The sequence below is a fragment of the Cetorhinus maximus genome, chromosome 32 (assembly GCF_964194155.1).
Source record: "Cetorhinus maximus chromosome 32, sCetMax3.hap1.1, whole genome shotgun sequence".
NCBI classification, from domain to species: Eukaryota; Metazoa; Chordata; class Chondrichthyes; order Lamniformes; family Cetorhinidae; genus Cetorhinus; species Cetorhinus maximus.
The window spans coordinates 4,448,361-4,464,014 of NC_135910.1; the positions used below are offsets into that span (position 1 = coordinate 4,448,361).

The following is a 15,654-nucleotide window of genomic DNA, read 5'->3' on the forward strand; positions in this document are numbered from 1 at the left end:
AAACTATACACAGTATTCCAGATGGCATCTCACCAATGCCCTGTACAGCTGCAATAAACCTTCCCTACTTTTATATTCCATTCCTCTTGCAATAAATGCCAACATTCCATTTGCCTTTTTAATCACTTGCCGTACCTGCATACTAACTTTTTGTGATGCATGTACCAGGACACCCAGATCCCTTGTACTGCAGAGTTCTGCAATCTCTTTTCATTGAAATAGCACACAGCTTTTGTATTCTCCCTGTCAAAGTGGACAAGTTCACATTTTCCCACATGAACTCCATCTGCCAAATTTTTGTCCACTCATTTAACCTGTCCATATACTTTTGCAGACTCTCTACCGCTTCTTGACATCTTACATTCCTACCTATCTAGGTGTTACCAGCAAATTTAGCTACCATACATTCGGTCTCTTCATCCAAATCATCGATGTAGATTGTAAATAGTTGAGGCCCCAGCACTGATCCCTGTGGCACTCCACTAGTTACAGCTTGCCAAATTGAAAAATACCCATTTATCCCTACTTGCTGCTTCCTGTTAGCTAACCAATCCTTTATCCATGCTAATATGTTACCTCCTGCACCATGAGCTCTTAATTTGTGCAGTAACCCTTGAGGTGGCACCTGATCTGGAAATCCAAGTACACCATATCTACTGGTTCCCCTTTAGCCGCCTCGCAAGTTACTTCCTCAGAGAACTCTGATAAATTAGTTAAACACTATTTCCCTTTCACAAAGCCTCCTTAATAATGGATTCTAGCAATTTCCCTATGACAGATGTTAGGCTAACTGGCCTATAGTTTCTTGCTTTCTGTCTCCCTTTCTTGAATAAAGGTGCTACATTAGCTATTTTCCAATCCACTGGGACCCTTACAGAATCTAAGGAATTTTGGAAAATTATAATCAATGCATCTACTATCGCTCCAGCCACTTATTTTAAGACACTAGGACGCAGGATACCAGGTCCTGGGGACTTGACAGCCTTTAGGTCTAATAGCTTTCCCACCACTTTTTCCCCACTGATGGTGAGTGTTTTAAGCTCCTCCCTCCCTTTTGATTTTCTAGTATCTTTGGGAAGTTTTCTAAGTCTTCTACAGTGAAGACGGACACAAAATACCTGTTCAACACCTCCGCCATTTCCTTGTTTTTCATTATCAATTCCCCAAATTCTCTTTCTAGATGATCAACAATAGCTTTAGTTACAAAAACAAAAATACCTAGAAAAACTCAGCAGGTCCGACAGCATCTGTGGAGAGGAATACAGTTAACGTTTCAAGTCCGTATGACTCTTCAACAGAACTAAGGAAAAATAGAAGAGAGGTGAAATATAAGCTGGTTTAAAGGGGGGTGGGACAAGTTGAGCTGGATAGAGGGCCAGTGATAGGTGGAGATTGTCAAAAGATGTCATAGACAAAAGGACAAAGAGGTGTTGACGGTGGTGGTATTAGCTAAGAAATGTGCTAATAGGTAACATGGAGGGTAGAAAGCAGGACAAGCAAGGTATAGATAGCCCTAGTGGGGGTGGGGTGGGGGGAAGGGATCGAAATAGGCTAAAAGGTAGAGATAAAACAATGGATGGAAATACATTTAAAAATAATGGAAATAGGTGGGAAAAGAAAAATCTATATAAATTATTGGGAAAAAGGGGGATCAGAAAGGGGGTGGGGATGGAGGAGAGAGTTCATGATCTAAAGTTGTTGAACTCAATATTCAGTCCGGAAGGCTGAGAAGTGCCTAGTCGGAAGATGAGGTGCTGTTCCTATAGTTTGCATTGAGCTTCACTGGAACATTGCAGCAGGCCAAGGACGGACATGTGGGCATGAAAGCAGGGTGGAGTGTTGAAATGGCGAGCGACAGAGAGGTCTGGGTTATGCTTGCGGACAGACCGAAGGTGTTCCACAAAGCAGTCACCCAGTCTGCGTTTGGTCTCTCCAATGTAGAGGAAACCACATTGAGAGCAGCAAATGTAGTAGACTAAATTGAGGAAAGTGCAAGTGAAATGCTGCTTCACTTGAAAGGAGTGTTTGGGCCCTTGGACGGTGAGGAGAGGGGAAGTAAAGGGGCAGGTGTTGCACCTTTTGCAGTTGCATGGGAAGGTGCCATGGGAGGGGGTTGAGGTGTAGGGGTGTAGGAGGAGTGGACCAGGGTGTCCCAGAGGGAACGATCCCTGCGGAATGCCGCCAGGGGTTGAACGGAAGATGTGTTTGGTGGTGGCATCATGCTGGAGTTGGCAGAAATGGCGGAGGATGATCCTTTGTGGAGGCTGGTGGGGTGGTAAGTGAGGACAAGGGGGACCCTATCATGGTTCTAGGAGGGAGAGGAAGGTGTGAGGGCAGATGCGGGGGAGATGGGCCGGACACGGTTGAGGGCCCTGTCAACTACCGTGGGCAGAAAACCTTGGTTAAGGAAGAAAGAAGACGTGTCAGAGGAACTGTTTTTGAAAGTGGCATCATCAGAACAGATGCGGCGGAAGCAAAGGAACTAAGAGAATGGGATGGAGTCCTTACAGTAAGCGGGGCGTGAGGAGCTGTAGTCGAGGTAGCTATGGGAGTCGTTAGGCTTGTAATGGATATTAGTGGACAGTCTATCACCAGAAATTGAGACAGAGATGTCAAGATAGGAAAGGGAAGCATCAGAGATGGACCATGTGAAAATGATGGAGGGGTGGAAATTGGAAGCAAAATTAATAAAATTTTCTAGGTCCAGACGAGAGCATGAAGCAGCACCGAAGCAGTCATCGATGTACCAGAGAAAGAGTTGTGGGAGGGGGCCGGGGTAGGACTGAAACAAGGAATGTTCCACATACCCCATAAAGAGACAGGCATAACTGGGGCCCATGCGGGTACCCATAGCCACATCTTTTATTTGGAGGAAGTGAGAGGAGTTTAAGGAGAAATTGTTCAGTGAGAGAACAATTTCAGCCAGACGGAGGAGAGTAGTGGTGGATGGGGATTGTTCGGGCCTCTGATCGAAGAAGAAACGGAGAGCCATCAGACCATCCCGGTGGGGGATGGAGGTGTAGAGGGACTGGACGTCCATGGTGAAGAGGAGGCAATTGGGGCCAGGGAACTGGAAATTGTTGATATGATGTAGGGTGTCAGAGGAATCACAGATGTAGGTGGGAAGGGACTGGACAAGGGGAGAGAGAATGGAGTCAAGATAGGATATGATGTAGGGTGTCTTTAGTTACCCTTTTCCTAATTAAATACTTGTAGAGACTCTTACTATCTGTTTTTATATTACTAACTAGCTTTCTCTCAAAATCAACTTTCTCCTTTTTTTGTCATTCTTTACTGGTTCTTAAAATCTGGCCAATCTTCAGACCTACCACTAATATTTGCAGACTTGTAGTGTTTCTTTCAATTTGATACAATCCTTAACTTCTTTATTGAGCCATGGATGATGCGTCCTTCTCTGAATGGTTACAACACAGGAGGCCATTCAGCCTGTCGTGTCAGCACTGGCTCTCTGAAGCAACAATTTACCTAGTGCTGTGCCACTCCCCCGCCTTCTCCCCGTAGCTCTGCACATCCTTCCTTTTCAGATAATAAACCGATTCCCTCGAATGCTTCGATTGAAGCTGCCTCCACCACATACTCAGGCAGTGCACTCCTGATCCTAACCACTCGCTGTGTGAGAAAGTTTTTTCCTCATGTCTCCATTGCTTCTTTAGCCAATTACCTTAAACCTGTGCCCTCTCATTTTTGATCTTTTCATAAATGGGAACGGTTTCTCCCTATCTACTCTGTCCAGACCCCTCATGGTTTTGAAAACCTTTATCAAATCTAATAAGAAACTTAAAGGGAAAAGTTCTCCTCAGAGACCTACATTGGTTCCCTATCCAATAATGGATCGGCCTCTCGGGATGGTGTCCTATACTGCAGGTGTTATATTGTTTTTTTTAAGTTGTTTTTATTTTAATTTTAATTTTATTTTAATTTTAAGTTGCTCTTGTCTACTAGTCTTCAAATTAAATATTTTATTCAGTCTCGGGGCCCAGTGCAGGTGGAAATACATGCAAGATATTTGCATAATATTCCAGAGGACAACACTTCACTGAGATGCTAACTGAATTAAAATCAGCATACAACAATTCATTAACTGTTCACGTGTAACAATTAAATCAATGTTTGCAGAGCAATCCATAAACAAACTGAATTTACATTTCATCGTAAATTTAATTTATGTAAATTTGACTTATGGTCTTACTGGGATAAATCTTTGCTGAGTTATTAACTATCTCCTTTGTGCTTTGTTTGCTTTTTTTTAAAAATGGCATTAACCAGAGTTGCAACTGAGTGATTTATGGTATCTGTACCCCAGTTCCTTTTGCTCTACTATCCCATTTAAACACTTTTCCAAACAGCTTCCTTACTTTTCCTACCAAAATGTAGCTTATCTATATTTTAATTCATTTGCCAATTACACACCCATTCTGAAAGTTTATTACATGCTCTTGTAGCTTGTCAGTCTTCCTCAGTATTAACTCTAGCTCATCTCCTCTCCCATCCCAACCTGGTATTGCCCACAAATTTTGATTTCGTACTTTGGATTCCCGAGTCCAAGTGGTCCCATCACCAATCCTTGTGGAACACCACTTCCCACCATTTGCGTGTCTGAGTAGCTTTTTAACCTCGACTCTGTGTTTCTTGTTCTACCGCCAGCTTGTTATCTATTCTACTACACGTCCCCCAAATCCACATGCTCTGACGATTATACTAAACAGTACTTTATCATAGATCTTTTCAAAAATTAACGAAGAAATCACAATCAGAGCAGGCACTGCTGCAAATACACACCAGTCTGCAACTAATAGTGAAAGACGGATGAACTAACAGAAGATTCTTTCATCAGCACTGATGAGGTCTGATAAAGGGTCACACTTTAAACATGAACACACCTTTCTTTTTCAGATGCTTGCTTACTTCTTGTGCATTTCCAGCAAGTTATTTCACATTCCAGAATTTGTGGTTTCTTATATTTTATATATTACAATATTCTTGCATCACTGCAGCTATAGTGTCAGAATTCACATGGTATAATTTAAAATTAGGAGAAAATGTTTAACAACTAGAACATTTGAAACAGTCAGCTAGTGAGCCCAATGCAGAACTCCATAGACGCTTGCCAGCACTATGGGGTTTCATATTGCCCAGTGACCTCAGTATGGGTTTGAATCAGTCAAAACTGATAAGCACAAACATCATCTCACTCTACTGGCTACATGATCTTCAGCAGTCTCTTCCCAGCTCTTTGTAAGCATTGTCCCAAACAGAACTCTAGTGCTCCTAACGTGACACTAAATTGGTAATTTCACTCGGGCATTATGACATACAACAGCAGATATTTATATAACGCCTTTAAGGTAATGAAACGCCCCAAGGCACTTCAAAGTAACATTATGTAACAAAGTATGACACTGAGCCACATAAGATGTCAGGTCAGATGACCAAAAGCTTGGTCAAAGAGGTAGGTTTTAAGCAGTGTCCTAACAGAGGAAGATGAGGTAGCGGGGCAGTAGAGGTGTAGGGAGGGAATTCCAAAGCTTCCAGGCAACTGAAGGCACGGCCACTAACGGTGGAACGATTAAAATTGGGAATGCACAGGAGGCCAGAATTAGGGGAGCGCAGATATCTCAGAGTGGGGTAGGTTAGAGGAGATTGCAGAGGCAGGGGGAGTTTTGAAAACAAGGATGAGAATTTTAAAATCATACTGGGAAAGTAGTGCATTGCTGCTCCAAGGTTGGGGTTCAGGCATATTGCTGAAGCAGAGGGCTACAAATTGGGCTGTGTCCATGGTATACCTGAACTGGGAATGTTCCATAGTGGAACACTCTGTGGTATGATTTGACTCCGGCCGTGTGATGCGGGCCCTAACTAGGGAAACATTTCCTTTCCCAACATGAATATAGCTCAAAGAGTACAAAAAAATTACCAAAAGCAAAACATATTCCACAATGAGCATGCATCCCCTTTTAGCTGCTTCTTTGTAGAACTTTTAAAAAGCACTCAGGATAGAATCTCCGGTTCTCTCTATGATAAAACAAAGAAACCTTTAACAGGGTGCAGCAGTTCAGCCAATGGTAAGCATCAAAAATCTTTATCTCGACGCTAAAAATTTGTTTGTACCTTTTCACCAGAAATCACAAAAATTTGAGTGGAGAAGTAACCAAGTAACTAGCTCTTCCAAACAACAATAATGCTGACTGAACAACTAATAATCTAGATAAGAAACCAACTACTTTTCGTAAATATTCTCCTCCACCTTCCCTGGAGTCACTGATTCTTGCTTAGGTGCAATTCACACAGATATCAGTCGTCCTTTAATACATTATTACATAGTCATGCTTCACATGAGCTTGGAGAGGGAGTATCATGGAAAAATCACAGTAAAGCCTGTTACTGTCCTCACCAAAGTCATGTACATGTTCTTTTCACATATCTGACCACATATCCACACCATCATAAAGACTGCCGATTTTTCACATCTGTAACATCACCCCATTCCGTCACTGCCTCAGCTCATCTGCTGCCAAAACCCTCATCCATTACTTCCAGATTTGACTATTCCAACACTCTCCTGCCTGTCCTCCCATCTTCTGGCCCACGTAAACTTGAGATCATCAAATACTCTGCTGCCTGTGTTCTTACTTGCATCAATATCCATCCACCCCTACACTTGCTGATCCACATGGGCTCCTGATTTGGCGATGCTTCCATTTAAAAATTCACATCCTTGTTTTCAAATCCCTCCATATCGTCCCTCCCTACCTTTGTAAACCCCACCAGCCCCACAATCCTCCAAGATCTCTGCAGTCCTCTAATTCTAATCTCTCGCGCTCTCACCACTGGTGCTTTCCTCATATTTATGGGTCCCCTGTACCCTTGAATAGAGGATATTTGCTGTGGTTTGTCAGTAATTACATTATCATTTAATCATGCAATGACCAGATTGATGAAAGTTGAACAGATGGACTGCAGTGTCTTTTTGTCTAGCAGTTCCTATGTAATTTCATGTCCTATATGGTATATGGGCCCTATTGTAGAATATGAGAACAAAATCTTGTATACACTGCTTCCTTGTAGCCTTTAATGCATCTTCCTCTCTGGGGAAGAGTTCCACACACCCTCTGTTTGAGAGATGAATATCTATTCACAAATGAAGCGGAACACACTGGAAACCTGTTGCTGGGAGGTGCTCCCTGCGGCCAGGGCTCTTCAGTTAAAACTCACCAGACTGACCCAAGCCACAATGCACAAGAGGAGAACTAAGCAGAGGGGCTGGATGTCGCACTTAGACTCCAAGCTGGACCTAGCAAGCGGGGAAAGGGTGGGGAAAGGGTGGAGAGAGGGTGGCAAGGTGGGGGGTGGTGATGAATGGTAACCCTGGGGAGGGGGGTGATGACAGATACCCACGGGATGGGGAGGGGGGGGGGGGGAGGGGTGATGACAGATACCCACGGGATGGGGGGGTGATGACAGATACCCCCGGGATGGGGGGGGGGAGGGGGGTGGGGGAGGTGATGACAGATACCCCCGGGATGGGGGGGGAGGGGGGCGGGGGAGGTGATGACAGATACCCCCGGGATGGGGGGGGGGGGGAGGGAGGTGGTGTCAGGTACCCCCGGGATGGGGGGGGTGGGAGGGGGGGTGATGACAGATACCCCCGGGATGAGGGGGGGTGGGGGAGGTGATGACAGATACCCCCGGGATTGTGGGGGGAGGGGGGTGATGACAGATACCCCCGGGATGAGGGGGGGGGAGGGGGGGTGATGACAGATACCCCCGGGATGGGGGGGGTGGGAGGGGGGGTGATGACAGATACCCCCGGGATGGGGGGGGGGGGGGAGGTGATGACAGATACCCCCGGGATTGTGGGGGGAGGGGGGTGATGACAGATACCCCCGGGATGGGGGGGGGAGGGGGGGTTAGGGGGGGAGATGGGGGGATTGGGTGGGGGGGGGGGTAGGCCGGCTCTGGCTCGGTGCCGCGGCCTAGCTGCCGACTTCGAGCCTGGGCTGGGAGTTTGAGACCGATCCCTCGCCTCGCCAGGAGCCCCAACCAAGACCGTTTGAGGCGGCCTTTCCTCGCCTGCTTCCCCCTCCCGTCCCCCCGGCATCCGTCTGCCGCTCACTTACCGACAACCGCCAGCCCTCCCGCGGGGAGAGATCGATCAAAGCCTCCCCCTCCCCCCCCTGCGCCCGCACTGCCAGCGCCTCAGGGATTGGCGTGCGCGCACCCCCTCCCCAGCCGCGCCGCGGCGTGCGTGCGTGCGTGCGAGCCCGCGCCCACCCCCACGTGCCAGGCGGGCGGCGCGCGCACGTGATCCCCTTGTGATTGACAAGTCTCTATCTCAGTCATTGTCCTGCCCAGGCAGCAGCAGAATGTCTTCAGGACACAAGGAGGCTATTCGGCCCCTCATCTCCATGCCAGCTCTCTGCAAGAGCAACTCATCCAGTCCTATCCCTCTGCCTTTTCCCAGTAGCCCTGCAAATATTTTAGCTTCAGATAATTATCCAGTTCTTCTGCTGAATCTGCCCTCATCATGCGATCAGGGCAGCACATTCCAGATCCTAAACACTGGCTGCTTAATATTTTTTCCTTCATTTGCTAATTATCCTAAATGTGTGCCCTCTTGTTCTCAATCCTTCTGCCGATGGGAGCAGTTTTCCCCATCTGCTCTGTCCAGAGCTCTCGTGATTTTGAATAACTCTATCAAATCTCCTCAACAGCGAAGGGAAGAAAGACATGCATTTGTATAGCACTTTTTTTTTTAACGACTAAAGCTTTACAGCCAGTGAAGTTCTTCTTGAAGTTGTAGTCATTATGTTTTTTTCTCTTCTGGAACCTACTTGTAAGCTCTGCAGAGCACGTGCTATTACCCCACTGGCTTCCTGTCCTTGCAAACATCACTCACCCACACATACGGACACATGAACTTACAAAGTAGGAGCAGAAGTCAGCCATTCAGCCCCTCAGGCCTGCTTCACCATTCGATAAGATCATGGCTGATCTTAATGTGCTTCGAGTTCCACTTTCCCATCTACCTACCCACAAGCTGGCTGAAACCATCCATGCTGCACCTCACATCACTCCATGATGACCTGTTCAACCCACCTACTGCCCTCCTTCCATTTCAGCACTCCATATAGACCACCCCTCCTGGGCAAAATCTACCAGCAGACATCCTTTGGACCATGGAATGGGAAAGACAGGAAGTTACTAAAAAGTTCCTTGTTCCAAATCCCATCTGTCTAATGGCAGGCTTTGAACTTTCACAGTGAGAGTGGTCCTTGCTAAACAGGTTCAGGACAGGCCAGGGTCCCTATACAGCCAACCTCCAACGCCAGGGCCTCAGTCCAAACCCCTTCCGTACCTGTGGAAAGACACAAACGATACTGCACCTTAACTCTGCAGACTAAGTAGTGGACTAATGACCTTAAACTCAGCAAATGAGGAGGCTATCACCTGGCTTCGAAGATTTGCATTTGCTAAATAAAATCTACATGTAGATCAGGGGAATCAGATTGGCAAAGGTAGCCTGAGAAATTAGCTCATAGAGCATATTCTGGACAATTTCTTAAATCAGTACGTACTAAAGCTAATCAGGGAGCAGGCTATTATCAACCCAGTAATGTGCAATGGGACAGGATTAATCAATAACCTCATGGTAAAGGAGCCTTCAGGTGACAGCAATCATAACATGATACAATTTCACATTCAGTTTGAAGGGGGGGAAGTGTGGGTCTAAGACCAGTGTCTTAAATCTAAATAAAGGTATGAAGGCAGAGCCGGCTAAAGTAAACTGGGAAACTGGGTTAAAAGATAGGACAGTAGAGATGCCGTGGCAGACTTTTAAGGAGATATTTAATAACTCTCAGCAAAGGTTAATCCCAGTGTGAAAGAAAGACTCTTTGAGGAGGATGCATCATCCATGGCTAAATAAAGAAGCATATAAAGTCCTCAAGAGAGCGAGTTTGGGGAATCTGGGGAAAGACTTCACAAAGATACTTGAAAATCAAGAGGTGAAAAGGAGAGAGGAACTTAAAACAATCACCATTACCAGGGAGAAGGTGCTGGAAAAACTATTAGACCGAAAGGCTGACAGGTTCCCAGGACCAGATGGCCTGCATCCTAGAGTCTTTGAAAGAAGTGGCAGCAGAGATAATAAAGGCATTAGTTGTAATCTTCCAAAATCCCTTAGATTCTGGGAAGGCTCCAGCATGTTGGAAAATTGCAAATGTAACACCTTTACTCAAGAAAGGAGGGCGACAGGAGGGTGACAGGGATCCATAGGTCCCTGAAGGTAGCAGGGCAGGCAGATAAGGTGGTTAAGAAGGCATATAGCATACTTGCCTTTATTAGCCGAAGCATAGAATACAAGAACTGGAACTGTATAAAACACTGATTAGGCCACAACTGGAGTACTGCGTGCAGTTCTGGTCACCACATTATAGGAAGGATGTGATTGCACTGGAGAGGGTGCAGAGGAGATTTACCAGGATGCTGCCTGGGCTGGAGGGTCTGAGCTATGAAGAAAGATTGCATAGGCTGGGGTTGTTTTCCTTGGAGCAGCAAAGGTTGAGGGGGGACCTGATAGAGGTGTATAAGATTATGAGGGGCATAGATAGGGTGGATAGGAAGGCACTTTTTCCATTAGTAGAGGGGTCAATAACCAGGCAGCATAGATTTAAGGTAAGAGGTAGAAAGCTAAGAGAGGAGTTGAGGAGAATTTTTTTCAGCCAGAGGGTGGTGGGAGTCTGGAACTCACTGCCTGAAAGGGTGGTTGAGTCAGAAACTCTTGTAACATTTAAGAAGTATTTAGATATTCACTTGCGTTGCCATAGCCTCCAGGGCTACGTTTCAACCGCTGGAAAAGGGATTAGTGTAGTCAGGTTGACTGACGCAGACATGATGGGCCGAATGTCCTTCTGTGCTGTAGGCATCTATGAATCTATGAGGAAACAGGAAACTATAGATCAGTTAGCCTAACATCTCTTATCCACTTTGGTAGGAGGAACAGATGTACAGAGTATTTCTTAAATGGTAAGAGATTAGAAAGTGTAGATGTACAAAGGGACCTGGGTGTCCTGGTCAATAAATCACTGAAAGCTAACATGCAGGTGCAGCAAGCAACTAGGAAGGCTAATGGTATGTTAGCCTTTATCAGAAGAGGATTTGAGTACAGGAGTAGCAATGTCTGGTTTCAATTGTATAGAATCTTGGTTAGACTGCACCTTTGTGCAGTTTTGGTCACCTTCCCTTAGGAAGGATATTATTGCCATAGAGGGAGTGCAATGAAGGTTCTCTAGACTCATTGCTGCGCCTGTCATATCAAGAGAGATTAGCGAAACTGGGCCTATATTCTCTAGCGTTTCAAAGAATGAGAGGTGATCTCACTGAAACCTACAAAATACTTGAAGGAATGGCCAGGGTAGATGCAGGTAAGATGTTTCCCCTGGTTGGTGAGTCTAGAACCAGGGGACACAATTTCAAAATAAGGGGGAAGCCACTCAGGACCGAGGGTGAGGAGAAATTTTTTTTTCAGAGAGTTGTGAATCTTTGGAATTCTCTACCCAAGAGGGCTGTGGAAGCTCAGTCATTGAGGATGTTTAAAGCAAAGATTGACAGATTTCTAAATACCAGTGACATAAAGGGATATGGGAATAGAGTGGGAAAAAGGCGATGATCAGCCATGATCATACTGAATGGTGGAGCACGCTCGATGGGCTGAATGGCCTACTCCTGCACCCACGTTCCTATAGGGAAATTGCTAATGTCCATTATTAAGGAGGCTTTAGCAGGATACTTACAAAATCGTAATGGGATCAGGCAGAATCAACAGGGTTTTGTGGAAGGGATATCATATTTAATTAACTTATTAGATTTCCTTGAGGAAGTAACAAGCAAGGTGGATAAAGGGGAACCTGAAGATGTGGTGTACTTAAATTTCCAAAAGGTATTTGATAAGGTGCCACATCAAAGGTTACTTCACAAGATAACAGCACATGGTGCAGGGAGTAACATATTAACATGGATAAAGGACTAGTTAGCTAACAGGAAGCAGAGAGGATTAATGGGCCAGTTTTGGGTTGGCAAACTGTAACAAGAGTGCCACAGGGATCAGTGCTGGGGCCTCAACTATTTACAATCTATATAAATGATTTGGATCAAGGGACCAAGTGTATGGTTGCTAAATTTGCTGATGACACAAAGATAGGTAGGAAAGTCAATTCCAATGAGGACATAGTCTACAAAGGGATTTAGATAGGTTATCAAAATTTGGCAGACAGGGTATAATGTGGGAAAATGTGAATTGTCCACTTTGCAAGGAAGAATAGAAAAACAGTATGCTATTTAAATGGAGAGAGATTGCAGAACTCTGCAGTACACAGGGGTCTGGCTGTCCTGGTACGTGAATCGCAAAACATTAGTATGCAAGTATAGCAAGTGATTAGGAAGACAATTGGGATGTTGTCATTTATTGCAAGGAGAATGGAATGTAAAAGTAGGGAAGTTTTTCCACAGTTGTACAGGGCCTTGGTGAGACCACATCTGGAATCCTGTGTACCATTTTGGTCACCATGCTTAAGAAAGGATATAATTGCATTAGGAGCAGTTCAGAGAGGGTTCACCCAACTGATCCCTAGAATGAAGTGATTACCTTATGAGGAAAGGTTGGACAGGTTGTGCCTGTATCCATTGGAGGTTAGGAGAATGAGAGGTCATCTTATTGAAACACATAAAATCCTGAGGGGTCTTGACAAGATGGAAGCTGAAAGCATGTTTCCCCTTATGAGAGAGACTAGAACTAGAGGACACAGATTCAAAATAACAGGTCTCCCATTTAAGATGGAAATAAGGAGAATGTTTTTCTCTCAGAGGGTCGTTAGTGTGTGGAATTGTCTTCCCCAGAGAGCAGTGGAGGCAGAGTTATTGAATGCTTTTAAGGCTGAGTTAGATAGGTTCTTGATTGACAAGGGAGTCAAAGGGTACAAGGGGTAGACAGGAAAGTAGAGTTAAGGCCATAATCAGATCAGCCATGATCTTATCAAATGGCAGGGCCGAATAGCCTTCTGCTCTCAATTCGTATGTTCATTTATATGTTTGTATGTGTGTAGCTTGGAGGGGAACTTGCAGCTGGTGGTGTTTCCATGCATCTGCTGCCCTTGTCCTTCTAGGTGTTGGAGGTCACAGGTTTGGAAAATGCTATCGAAGGAGGCTTGATGAGTTGCTGCAGTGCATCTTGTGGATGGTACAAACTGCTGTCACTGTGCATCAGTGGTGGAGGGAGTGACTATTTAAGATAGTGGGCGAGGTGCCAATCAAGCAGGCTGCTTTGACTTGGATATGTGTCAAACGTCTTGTGTACTACTCATCCAGGCAAGTGGAGAGTATTCTATCACACTCCTGACTTGTAGATGGTGGACAGGCTTTGGGCAGTTAGGAAGTAAGTTACTCGCTGCAGAATTCCCAGCGTCTGACCCGGTCCAGTTCAGATTCTGGTCAATGGAAATCCCCAGGATGTTGATAGTGATGGTAATATGCCAAAGAATGTCAAGTGGAGATGGTTATAGTCTCTCTTGTTGAAGATGGTCATTGCCTGGCATTTGTGATGCACAAATGTTATTGTCACTCATCAGCACAAGCCTTAATGTTGTCCAGGTCCTGCTGAATGTGGGTACAGCCATCTTAAGTATCAGAAGAGTTGTGAATGGAACTGAGCACTGTGCAATCATCACAAAACATCCCCATTTCTGACCTTATAATGGAAGGAGGGTCATTGATGAAGCAGCTGAAGATGGTTGGGCCTTGGACACAACCCCAAGGAACTCCTGCTGCAATACCCTGGGGCTGAGACGATTGACCTCCAACAACCCAAACTTTTATGCTAGCTATGACTCCAACCACAGTGGGTTGAGTTGTGGAGAGTTTTCCCCCTGATTCCCATTGACATCAGTTTTGCTCGGGCTCCTTGACGCCACACTCAGTCAAATGCTGCCTTGGTGGCAAGGGCAGTCACTCTCACCTCACAGCTGTACGAAACACGGCAGCCGATATGAACTCAGCAAGTTCCCTCAAACAGCAATGTGATAACGATCAGATAATGTGTTTTTGTGATGTTGACTGAGGTAGCAATATTTCCCTGATACTGTGTGAACTCCCCAGCTTTTCTTCGAAATAGGGCTTTTACAACCACCCAAACAGTCCGATGGGGTCTTGGTTCAACATCTCATCCAAAACGCGGCACCTCTGACGGTGCACCGCTCCCTCACTCCTGTACTGGAGTGTCAGCCTTGAGTTTTGTGCTCAAGCCCCGGAATGGGTATTGAACTCAGAAACTTGTGATTCAGAGGCAAGAGTGCTACCAACTGAGCCACAACTGACACAAATGGCTGGTAAAGACAACATGAAATTTTACTTGCTCTCAAATGTCAGATTTTATTATGAGGACAGGTCAACTCCTACAGGGAACTCTGCAAGTAAGCACACAGGTACAGCAAGCAATTGGGATAAGGCAAATGGCATGTTGGCGTTCATTGCCAATACATTGGAGTATAAGAACAAAGAAGTCTTGCTATCAATATGAACAGAAGGTGCTGGAAAAACTCAGCAGGTCTGACAGCATCTGTGGAGAGAGAAACAGAGTTAACGTTTCAAGTGCAATACGACTCTTCTTCAGAAGGGAGGTAGAAATGTTTTATGCTGTTGAAAAAGTGGGGAGGGTCAGGTAGAACCAAAGGAAGGTCAGGGATAGGTTAGGCGGCAGGAGATATTACTTGAAAAAGATGTCATGGAACAAAAGGCAAAGGGAGTGGTAATGATTGTAGTAAAGAAACAAAGCATTGGCCAGAGTAAGTGTTAATGGCAGAAGAAAGGACAGCTCAGTCTAAATTAAGCAAAGACATGAAAACAAGATACAGACTGGCACCTGGCAAAAAAATCCAAATCAAAATGGAGGACAGAGCTCATGTTCTGAAGTTGTTGAACTCAATGTTGAGTCCAGAAGGCTGTAAAGTGCCTAACTGGAAGATGAGGTGGTGTTCCTTAAACTTGCATTGGGTTTTACTAGGGTATTGCAGCAGGCCAAGGACAGAAATGTGAGCAAGATGGTGAATTGAAATGGCAAGCGACAGGGAGGTCAGGGTCATACTTGCAGACTGAACGCAGGTGTTCTGAAAAGTGGGTCACCTACATTTGGTCTCCCCAACATAGAGGACACCACATTATGAGCAAGGAATATAGTATTCTATTATGGACAGGGGCAGAGAGACAAACAGATGTTAGATGCGTAGGTTTGAGACTCGATCATGACTGATTAGGGACCACACAGGTAAACACTGTGATTGAGTGAAAATCGATTTATTTAGCAACACCAGATAAACACTGTGGTACTTAATGTAGGCAGCAATATACAGCTGTGTCTTTCGCAGCTCCAGTCCTTGCCTCATAGATAACTGTGGCACTGCCTCTTCAAGTGTTCTGCTGACTGATGATTTTTGATTCTTCTGTCAGTGTGCACCAATGTCTCAAAGTGCTTCATCTATTATCCTCTTTTCTGGTGGTTTACCCTGTTATGGCATATCCCAATCACTCTTACATGATTGGCTTAGTCTGATGTCATAATCTCTTCACATTTTAGTCCACAGACCC

The 15,654-nt window shown here is 45.3% G+C and overlaps 1 protein-coding gene across 2 annotated transcripts in view; it reads right to left on the minus strand.

Moving 5' to 3' along the window:
* supt5h (SPT5 homolog, DSIF elongation factor subunit) overlaps window positions 1–8,290 on the minus strand; it is an 80,586-nt gene extending 72,296 nt beyond the window's left edge. For both annotated transcript variants that reach the window (XM_078533391.1, XM_078533390.1), the window contains exon 1: window positions 8,139–8,290. The gene's annotated coding sequence lies outside the window, so the exon portion shown is untranslated. The remainder of the gene's footprint in view (window positions 1–8,138) is intronic.
* Window positions 8,291–15,654: the final 7,364 nt, after the last annotated feature.